This window comes from Phocoena sinus, chromosome 21, assembly GCF_008692025.1.
Source record: "Phocoena sinus isolate mPhoSin1 chromosome 21, mPhoSin1.pri, whole genome shotgun sequence".
Classification (NCBI taxonomy): Eukaryota; Metazoa; Chordata; class Mammalia; order Artiodactyla; family Phocoenidae; genus Phocoena; species Phocoena sinus.
Genome location: NC_045783.1, coordinates 32,295,641 through 32,306,732, shown reverse-complemented (window position 1 = coordinate 32,306,732; position 11,092 = coordinate 32,295,641). Strand labels below are relative to the sequence as shown.

The 11,092-nt window shown below is 51.4% G+C and overlaps 1 protein-coding gene across 1 annotated transcript in view; it reads left to right on the top strand.

Annotated features, from left to right (window-relative positions):
- Positions 1–2,306: 2,306 nt before the first annotated feature.
- Positions 2,307–11,092, top strand: part of ZMAT4 (zinc finger matrin-type 4) — a 340,674-nt gene continuing 331,888 nt past the window's right edge. The window contains exon 1 of the mRNA XM_032618467.1: positions 2,307–2,426. The gene's annotated coding sequence lies outside the window, so the exon portion shown is untranslated. The remainder of the gene's footprint in view (positions 2,427–11,092) is intronic.

Here is an 11,092-nt window from a genome sequence, read left to right as displayed (position 1 = left end):
TCTTTGCCCTTCAGCTTCAGGAGTTTCTGTTGACAGGTTTGCAAGGTCACTGGTTCTTTCCTCAGTCTTGTCCAGTCTATTATTGAGCCCATCAAAGGCATTTTTTTTCTTTTTTTAACATCTTTATTGGAGTATAATTGCTTTACAATGGTGTGTTAGTTTCTGCTGTATAACAAACTGGATCAGCTGTACATATACATATATCCCCATATCCCCTCCCTCTTGCTCTCTGCTTTCTTGTGGAAGTGGAAATCTTATGGCTTAAAGCATAAAAGTATTGTTTATGGTTTTTACTACATGACTGAACATGGCAGGTTTTCTGGGACAGGGTTAATTTCAAATGAACAGCTAAGTTTAATTTCATCCTTGTGGCTTTGTAAGAATTTCACCTAGACAAAGGAAGGAAATAGAAAAACAAATACTTTGCTACATCTCTTGTCCTAGTTTTTGACTCCTAATAAGGGTCACTCTCCTTTTAGCCATGCTGATGTTTGGAAAGCCACTATGGAAATGACTTAATATTTTGAGATATATGTCTCATAAATAAAATGTGTGTCCCTCATCTTCTCATTTCCTTCCAGCGCTCGAGGGAGTAAGAAGACATGGAGTGAAGAGCTGCCTCATTTTCCAGAGAGAATAGGGGCACTGAGAGCTTGGAGGGATGGTGGTAGCTGTCACAGTGTTTTGTCCCGAATTTTTACCTCCTGGAATCCAGGATGGGCCCCTTCCCCACCCCGCCAGTTGGATGAGTGATCACAGTGGAGTAATGATGCCAAGAGGCTCAGAGGTACACTCTACATTTTGAATTGGGTTTTATTAGTCAGCCCACTTATTGAGTGCTATGTGCTCTCACTGGAGTTATAAAGATATACACGATACCGGCTCTGCCCCTACAGAGCTTGCAATGTGTTTAGGGAAGCCAGGCATATCCCCATGAAGGAGAAGCTCACTGAACAAGGCAGGAGGAAATTTGCCTCCAAGGATGCAGATGGTGATAAAGATTGCAATTGTCTGAGGCTACGGGGGACGAACTGGAACCATAGCCTGGACTCAGAGACATGTGGACCCCAGAAGGAAAAGGGTGAAAGGCTAGTTCTAACTAATCTGAAATTTGATATTCCAAGAGCTTCCTTTAAAAGGCCCTTTTAAAATTCTTTTTCTTCCTCTTAAAAAATGCAGCTATCAAATGATGTCCGCTGTCAAATGAGGTCCTTTCCATACAGTGAAAAATATACACTAAGGAAAGAAAAAGGGCAAGACTCATGCTCTATGATTCCTTGTTGAACAAGGAAAAGCGTTTGGACTGTTCTCGCCCCTTGATGAGTTCCTTTTCCTTCCTGATGAGTTCCTTCCTTGCTTTGGTTGATGATATGAGTCTAAGCAAATCACTGAAGCCACGTGAGAACAAGCAGGAGTCAGGGTCCAAGCAGGATTACTAGCTTGGGGAATGCCTATCTCTCTGGACCTCCCTGTGAGGCAAGTGAGGATTCCCAGACTTTCGCAGACTTTAAAATCAGCTCTCCTGAGACTGAATGAGGTGCAAAAGGAAACTGTCTTCTCCGGCTGGGGGCTGAGGTGGACCATGTGGGAAAGAACGGATGGATAAATCCAGTGAAGGTGCATAATCTGTCCTCCTAAATAATCTAAAATGACCTTCACATGCCCTCCCGGGTGGCCCCGGGAAATACATCACTAGATTCCTCCAGCCCTTACCTTGCTCTGCTTCCCAGAGCCCCTGTTACACAGGCAGAAACACCACCGTCATATCTCTCCCTGCCCTCAGGAACATTCACCAGTTGGGGGAAAAAATAAGGCCAGAAAATTGTTGCTATGGGCTCTGTTTTGTGGAAGTTAAAATGCTGGTGCAGGAATCTGATTGCTTGATAGCTCCCTCTCTCTCTCCATCTCTGTCTGTCTCTCTCTCCCTCCCTCCCTCTCTCCCTCCCTCCCTCTCTCCCTCCCTCCCTCTCTCCCTCCCTCTCTCTCTCTCACCCTCCACCCTTTCTCGGCTCTCCCTCTCTGCCACCCCCACTTTTTCTACTCTGCCCCTCTTCCCTCCACTGGACTCCCAGGGCTGCTCCCACACCGGGCCGGAGAAGAGCCTTACAGGTTGTCAATGAAACCTGGAATTATTTCCTTTGATGGCTCAGATAATAGTAGGAGCCAAGGCAATGAGTGAGGTCGTCTGAAACCAATGCAGTCCTGCCCGGGATCCGGGAGCCAATCGCAGGAGCAGAGGGCGGGGCGTCAGCGCCAGCAGATAATTGCTAAGTGCATCGCTAGCACAGTTGGTCCGAGCCGCCGAAAGGTCTGGTCGCAGAGACAGGGACGGGCAATCCTCAGCGTGCTCCATCCCGACAGCAGCCCTCCACGGCTCGGCAGGGCAGCGAGCCTCTGGGCACCGGCCCCTCTGCTCCACGGAAAAGGTACTCCTGCTGCATCCCGGCGGGGCTGCTCTTGGTTTCTGTCCTCAGGGGCTTGCAGTTTAGCCTCTGTAGAGGGGTTGCAGAAAGAAAAGTTTAGGGGAGGAAATGTGACAGCGGAGGGAAATCACCGTCTTTTGTTGGGAGGAAAACAAGCTGACGGTTTGGGAAACTTCTGTGCTGTCTAGAAATGGATTTGTTTTACTACTCTCTCAGTTAGCCGCGCTCAGGTCTGTGGAAATAGGTCTAGTCTTGGGCTAGTGTGCCTGCCGGTTGGGGTGTAGATTTGGGTTTGTTGGGTGAAGGGGGTTGAACCCTGGATGTACTGCTTCCTGGCAGACCCATTGCTGGGTGGCTGATTCTGGGAAGCGTGATGGGTTGGTTGGGTTTTCCACCATAGGGTCTGCCCCCCCTTGACTTTACCTTATCCTGCTGTCCCCCAACTCTTGTGACCTTCAGCTTGAGTCCTTCCTCAAACTTCTGTCTCCTTCCTCGCCCCTCCCCCTTGCCGACTCTGTCTCTGCTCACTTAATGTGGTGGAAGGAGACGTTTCCTGGGGTGTGGGCGACTGTCCTGTTTGACCTGATGGGCGTCTGCCTGTCACATAACTTGGTGAGAAACCAACAAAAGGGTTCCCAGAGGAAAAGCCATGACTCCACTGATTAGCTCCCCCAAACTCTGGAAGACTCTCTGGGCTTGGTGCGTACTGAAATAAAGGGGATGGAATGAAATTGCATCCCGTGTGAAGGTTACACCCTCACCAGGGACAGGCTGTAGGGTGCTAAGGAAGCCCGGGGCTCTGGGTGCATGGGGGGCTGAGGGGCTGCTGGCACCACCATCCCTACTGCCTGTGATGACTACTCTTCAAGTAAAGGGCTGGCCACGGCAGGAGGCTGGTCCAGGCATGTAGCATCCTTGTTCATTTATGAACAGTTAGGACGACAAGGGCCCTGCTGGCTCTTAGTCCCACTTGTGGTCCTGAGGAGAAGTCCTTCTCCCCACATTCTGCCACCCGGGAGGTATTAGGTCAGTGGGCCTCCTAGGAAGCAGGGTCCCCATGGGAGAAGGTGAAGTTCTTGGTCTTAAACTTCCTTCCTGCTTTGGTGCAGGCAGCTCCTATTTGAACGTTCCACGGCACACCACCAGGTGTGTCCTCCCACCTGCCGGGTCCTCAGAAGCTGCTGGTCCAGGACTGATCTTCCAAATCCCTGAGCCCCTCTGACTTCTAGCCTAGACCCAAAGCTGGGAAGTTCGGTTCCCAGTCCTGGCAGGATGGGGATGTGCTGGGAGGACTCCTCCAGGACACCTGGTCCGCAGGACACCCTTCCCGCCGAGGTGTAGATGCCTCCATTCTCCGGCTCCACAAATCACATTCACTCTTTAATTCTTGTTTTCTTTAACCTCCACAAGGGCTTCTCCTCTGCCTCCTTTACATAGCCGTTTCGGGTGGGAGATGTTATCGCTGAAGCTCTATTCACAATGCTTAAAAAAAAAACCCAGCTGCCCGACTTTTGTTTTTCTTGGTCAGGATACAGTCAGCTTTCTCCTCTGTACATGTTGCCTGGCAGTAAACAAAACAAGCTTGCAGCCCCGCAAAGGAGAATGCCTTTGTGTTTGGGAGGCTGGAGCAGAGGCTGAACTTTTATTGCCTGTTGGGGCATCTTTGGCCCAGGACCTTCTCCTCTGTGGTCTGTCTGGGGCAGGTGACCCCCAGAGAGCCCATGAGAGAAGACATCCAGCAGGTGGGAGATTTTGAAAAGGGGCACCTTGGTTTTCAGGAAGGCAGTGGTAACACGAGAACATGCTTTGCAGTTGGAGGGGTATCTAGAACCGGGGACAGGTAGCAAAATTGTGGATCCCTCCCACCGATGCCGATCTGCTAGATTTCTATCATGACAGAGGACATTCAAAGTAAGGCTTTGAAACCGGCTCCGGAGTGGTGACTCATGCGGAGCTAGAAGGCTGGGTGGGGGAGGGGGCAGAGGGAGCTGCAAAGTACAAGTGGGACACACTGGAAACACTTGCTTTCCTCCTTCCCTCTCCTCCTCTGCAGTCTTCCTTGTAGCTCCCTATTTGGAACAAAGATCATTAAAATAACAACTTTAGGCTAAAAAAAGCATAATGGGAGCTGAAGAATAATTGAAGAGTCTCAAAACCCCGTCACTGCAACTTCACCTCGGATGGGGCGTGAAACCCAGGGTCCAACCGCTGTGCGATCCAGTTCGGAGGGTTTCCTTGCTGGCTGGTGTTGGGCTGGTTGGCTCCTTGTGAAGCCAGGCACCTGCTTGCGTCTGAAGGGACCGATTGGTGTTCAGGAAGTTAGGTTTGTCACCCGTCATTCCATCAAACGTGGTGGCTTGAGCCTGGACCCCGGATAAGCACCATTCATAGGTCTCTCCCCAGCTGGCCCAACAGGATTTCTCCTTTAACCACTGTGCCGTGAAGGGGTTTCCTCTTTCTGCTTTCACAAGCCCTGGGTCATCTACCTGGCCAAAGTCCCTTCCTTACTTTTCTGCTGCTCTTTCCCATTCTTCCTTTCATCATCAACACGTCAGTAAATAGTCTGTTTGCCAGTCTGCTTTGATCTTGTCATCTTGTGCCAGTCACGCTACTTCCCCTGAAGTAGGGTAGAAAACATATTAAGATTTTGATCAGAGACAAGCCTTTGAGTCTTCTATCTTAAGATTTAGTGTTGCGATTTTGGGGAAATCAAATCAGCACGTTTATTGTGTTAAGTGTTGAAACGTCTTTTTGTCTGGTGGATGTGTGAACTCCCAGTTATCCTGGGGGCTGGGGTGTGTCTGGGGGTCGGAAATAAGTCTGGAGTGGCCTCTGAAAGGTGGCGAGGTTGGAGTGTGAAGCTTCTGTTTATTCAAGATGCGGTGAAGGCTGTTTTGAAATGCGTTCGCTCTACTCTTATTTTTCCTCTTCGTTCTTCACTTAGGACCATTTCGTAGCCCAAATTATCAGTGACTAATTCGCCCGTCTCCCTTTTCCGTACACTCATGAGGTCCCTTCCTCCCTCCTCACTTGGGAGCAGTTTACACTGAAGCTGGGACCTGAACCGTCTTACTTCATCCCAGTAGATGTCTGTCTTTTCTTCCTTCCCTTCTGGTTCTTCCTTGCCATCACTTAAGGGCACCCTAGAGGTTGAGATTTAATATTAGACACCACGCTTACCTTACTTCCGAAACAGTGAACCGGGGGTGTCAGGAATTCTGGAATGCACCTGGCGTTGGCCCTGGGGGAGCGCTGTGTTCAGTTCTAGACCTCACCGGGCACCTGGGGTGGTGCAGCCGCCCCGTGTGAGGCCGGTGGGCACAGACCCACCGGCTGTGCTGAGCCCCGCCCTCGCATAGCCTCCATGCGCAGGACTGACCTTGGAAACCAGCACACGGTGGTGTTTGTTTGGTCAGTCTCCCATTCTTTGTTTTTTGTTGTCTCCTCACCCCTAAATCTCTCTATCAAGAGTTAGGATCAGTTGACTTATTCGTACTAAAGAGTGAGTAGTTAACAGTGTTGTCACTTTCGAGGTGTTTGAGCTCTGACTTTCGAGGTGTTTGAGCTCTGAATGGTATTCAGAGTGGAGTTTCATTTGTCTGCTAATGGGATGGGGGGCATGAGTTTGGACCAGGAGCGTCCGTGCGATTGTGGCTCTTTGCTTTTCTGTTAAGGCTCATTTGCTCATACCCATGGATGCGCTGCAGTTACTCGGGGCGCAGTGCTGGCAGGATTTGGGGTCTAGCAGCTGAAGCTTGATTCCTCAGATTTGACCTTGGGCACTGCATCTATTTTCCTTTTCTGACCTTCCTGTAAAGCCCGGGGCTTGGACTGTGTTCTCATCCGTCCTTTTCTGCTCTGACCTTCTCTCTGCGTTTTGCCACCCGGGTCCTAAATCCAGCTGGGGATGTAACAGCTTCAGAAGGACTCGGGTTTACGGAGCTGCTCTGGCGCAGGCCACGGCATTCAGCGATGCTCCCAGAGCCGGAATTCCTTGCAGGCAGGTCGGAAGGAATGGTGGATGCTGTACCAGAAGGAAAACAGGCTGAGGGGTGATGTAATAACTGGTTTTGGTTTAGGAGGGGATGTTATATGGAGGATGGCGACCAGCTGTTCTCCATCTCCAGTAAGGACTGAACGAGAGAAAATAGATAGAAATTGCAGCAGATGGACTTAGATTAGGTATGAGGAAGAATTTTCCATCAGCCAGAGCTGTTAAAAAGGGAAGGTTCGGAGCCTCCATGATGATCTTTAGGAAACGGATGAGCAGGAGATTCAGCTGGAGGATGAGGCAGGGGACTGTGGCGAGGCGACAGGCAGGGGCCGTCTAGTGCAGGGATCCTGGCCCATTCCTGATGAGGGTCCTTGTTTATTTCTCTGAGACCTCGCCTGTGCTCTGGGGCATCAAAGAGACCGAGAATCAGTCCGAGGGACGGAGCCGACCAATCCGAGCTGCCCTCCTGCCGCTGCCTGAGGGCCAGACCCTGTCTGTGGCTTGAGGACCTCTCCTCAGGTCTAACCTTTCATTTCCAGATGTGGCGAACGAGGCCCAGAGAGGTGAGAGGCCTGGCGTTGTCACACGGTGACCCGATGGCAGAGCCGGGATCAGAATCAAGGTCCTCCATCCCAAGTCAGTGTTATCTGCTTTGTAGCTCATTTATTTCCTTGTTTCGAAATTGAAGGGCCATTTCCTTTTTCTGGGCTGCTGTCTCTATCCATCCAAATGGCAGAGACAGGGAGCCCTGCAGTCTGCAGTGGTCATTGAGTGCCCGTTACTGATACCGTGTAACCAACTCCGGCTTCCCTGGTTTACATGGCAGACACTTTGGTCCCTGTCGTTGGATGGGAAGGGGCTTCTGCAAGGCCAGGGTTGGCAGGATGCACGCCAGACACTGCGGAGGAAAGGAGGGGATGGGGTAGAACTGCGGGGACCAGGAAGAGAGAAAGGCAAAAAATAAAGCATGACTTAATCTGCAGCCTATGAAGACAAGAGCCTTTAGATGTCTAGTTCCAACTCCTCATAGGATAAAAGTGGTCCACAGCATGCGTGGGCTCTGGACAAGACACTTCACCAGTCACCTTTACCCAACAAAACAGAATTTTGAATTTCTCTTGGATTCTCATTTCTAAGAGAAGCTTCTACAACGTGGGGCTGAAATTCTACCTTCCTTCTGGCCAGACTTGATTCACTTTTGGGCAGACGCACCTCCTGGATGCTCGGAGGCTCAGGGCAGGGTGCACACTTCCGCAGAGGGGGACTGTCTCAGGGCCCAGAGGCTGGCTCCCTGGGGGCCCAGGGGTGGGAGTGGAGGGATGCTGTCTTGCCAGCAGCCTGGGGATGAACACAGAGGCTGGCCCTCTGGAGAGCCAGGCAGAGGCTGGAGACCGCTTTGCCCTGTGGTGCTTTGAGCCATGTAGGCAGCAAGATGAATTGGTGAAATGAGCATCACCAAATGAATACCTATTTTATTTGAAAAAAAAAAGGGATAAAGCACTAAGGTTTGTGCTGGGCTAGCTAGGGGTGAGTGCTCGGCGGGGAGAGCACGTCCCTTGCACACCCACAGCCCGCAGGCGTGTCTTTGTGCTGATGAAGGCTTCCTGAGCACTGAGGCAGGTACCGGGGGTCAGGATGGGGTTCTTCCAGGAACAAGGTAGGTGTGATTCTTCCGAGGGAACCTCTGTGGAAGGACCGTCAGCCCCAGAGGCAGCCAAGTGGGATGTCTGTCCAAGGAACGGCCAGGAGAGAAGATGCAGAGAAGCCAAAGCGCGAGAGGACACCGTGAGCCACCAGGGGCTGGGCTACCCTGGATGTGAGACAGGATTGAGGGATGGAGAGAGCTTGCGAAGATGACAGAGAGAGAGGAGGGGTGGGTAGCCGGGGGAAGACAGGAAACCCAGGGGCTGCAGACCTCATCCACAGAAGGAGAGGGAGCCTCTGGGCCCTGAGACAGTCCCCCTCTGCAGAAGTGTGCACCCTGCCCTGGGCCTCTGAGCATCCAGGAGGTGCGTCTGGCCAGAAGGAAGGTAGAATTTCAGCCCCACGTCGTAGAAGCTTCTCTTAGAAATGAGAATCCAAGTGAAATTCAAAATTCTGTTTCGTTGGGTAAAGGTGACTGGTGAAGTGTCTTGTCCAGAGCCCACGCATGCTGTGGACCACTGCATGGAACCTGGGTCACCAGTCCCAGCCCAGGGTGCTCTCATCCCAGCCCTGCTTCCCCCATGTCCTTTTTATTCAGAAGGACGTTCAGCTGACTCGTCACTTCTGCCCTCAGTGTGGCTGCTGTGCGCTACAGATACAAGGCGGTGTCGTAAGCGTGACAGTGGGGGGCCCGGATGCAGGCTGCACTGGGTGCCATTACTTCGTGTGGTCAGAGGAGGCCTCCTGCAGAGAGGAACACAGTGGGGGGCGGGGGGACCTGACAGATAAACCGGATCCCCCCAGGTGGCTGGGGGAGACAGGGCAGCCACAGGTCAAGACCCAGAAGCATGAAGCAGCGGGGGCCAGCGCCCCGTGGGTAACACTTGGCATGGCTCCATCTGAGTACACGAGGGATGTTTGGGGGGTGTGGGAGGAGGAGATACCGGTGCCCCAGGTAGGGAGGGACCAGCTGGCCAAACTCAGGGGCGGAAGGGTTTTAGGCAGGAAAAGACAGTCACGTTTGCATTTAGGGAAAATGAGATGGGAATGGAGAGCGGGGGTGAGGTTGGGGAGGGGCAAGCCTGGGATGCAGAGGCCGGGTCCGAACTCATTTGCTGCTGTTCAGGAGAGAAAGCATGAGGGCCTGGAGGAAGAAGTCTAAGACGGTGAGGGACGGTCAGAGGGTGATTCTCTGGCTTCATGAGTTACACTAGATCAGGCAAAAATGGAGAGGAATTATTCATCCCTGGAGAAGGGGCTGACAGGTGAGAGGGAAGGTCCCACTATTAGATGAAAGAGAGGCATGCCCCTCCCCCCCCGCCGAAGACAGGATGAGAGCAAATGGGTTTAAACAACAGGAAAAGGGTATAAGGTAGCATTAGCATTAATGCCTTAATGGAGGGGACTTTTAAACACAGGGGCAGAATCATCAAAGGTGGCGGTGGACTAATTCTCTTCTCCACAGAGTATTAACCAATCAGCCTGTCCCCTGATAGAGAAGTGGGCAGAGGATGTAAAGAGATCATTCACAAGCAAAGAAGGAGAAACGTCCAGAAAACTATGCCAAAGTGTCTGACCTCACTAATCACTAAAATACAGAATTAAAAACAAGATATTATTGCCCAGCTAGCAGATGAGCAAAAAGGAAAATGGGTATCAGTGCTGTTAAGAGTACCGGCAAATGGATGTTTTCAGACTTAGCTTGTGGGAAGATAATTTGCAAACGTAAGCGACATGTCTTAAAAACGTACCCATTGAACCAGTTAGTAGTTCCGCTTCTAGGAATTGATCCTAAGGAAATCATCAGAGCTGTGCAAAATAGTTCTAACCAAGGATATTCCTTTCAGCATTACTCATTATAACAAAATATTGTATCGGGGGGATTAGTTAAATCTAGTATGGTGCATACATAAAAGGGAAATTAAGGAAGCTATTAACATGACACTCAGTAATAGATAAGGATATGGGAAAATGCTAACCATATATATTAAGTAAAGAAAGGTTTAAAAACGTATAGGGTATAAAAGCAATTTTGTAAAAACAAAAAGATGTGTACAGTCAAGAAAGAATAGAACGGATTACAAATATATTGAAGTGATAACAGTGGTTCTCTTCGGGTTTTAGGAGGCACCGTTTTTTATTTTGTTCAACTTTTCTTTATTTCCCAAATTTCCCACAGTAAATGTGCTATTTTACAGATGAGAAAAACACGGTAAGTCACTTCCTCAAACCATGAATGTTCAAGCCGAGACTCCACATGTAGCAATGGATCCGGTCCTCTGTTCTCACTAAAAAGCATCCCACGGGGCGGGGTGGACCCGCGGACCTGACCCCCAGGTCAGACCAATGTGCACAGGCCACTCAGCATGTGCTTCCCCGCATCAGTCAGGGCCGAGTGTCGAGGGCGCGGCATCTCTGGGCAGGACATGGGGACCCTGGGCGGTAGCACCCTGCTCTTTTCTCCCCACCTCAACCCCAGGCCGCGTCTATAGGGGTCAGACCCACCCCAGCATTTCAGGTGGTGTGTTGACAGGCATCATGGATACCTGCTGATTTCCCCAGTCGAGACGTTGAGGCTCTGACAGGCTGAGGCTCGTCCAGGATCACAGAGCCAGCGAGTGGCAGAGCCGGGTCACGGGGAACGGGGATGTCAGAGCCTGTGCAGGTGGGCAGTGGTGTAGGGCTGCGGGTGCTGTGGAGTCAGGGGGCAGATTTCCACCAGGAAGGTGTGGCGCTGTCCTCCCCCGCTTCCCAGAAGCCACGCCTTGTGCGTGTCTCCCTTATTAATTAAGACCGAGCGCGTGCACCGGCAGCTGTTACGCGTAGAGAAGGGCCACCAGGTGCTGCACCTCCTGCTTCTGTCTCCCGGGGTCGCATTTTTGTTGCAGCTTTTCTGGCATGCCTCCGCTTCCCGCTGTGGTTTCCTTTGTTGCATCCACTCCGGGCCGCCTGAGCGTCCGCTCCCAGTGGAAGTCGCAGCTGGGCAGCTCCGTGATGTGTGCCCGGCCACGTGGAGGCACGGGGGTGTCTT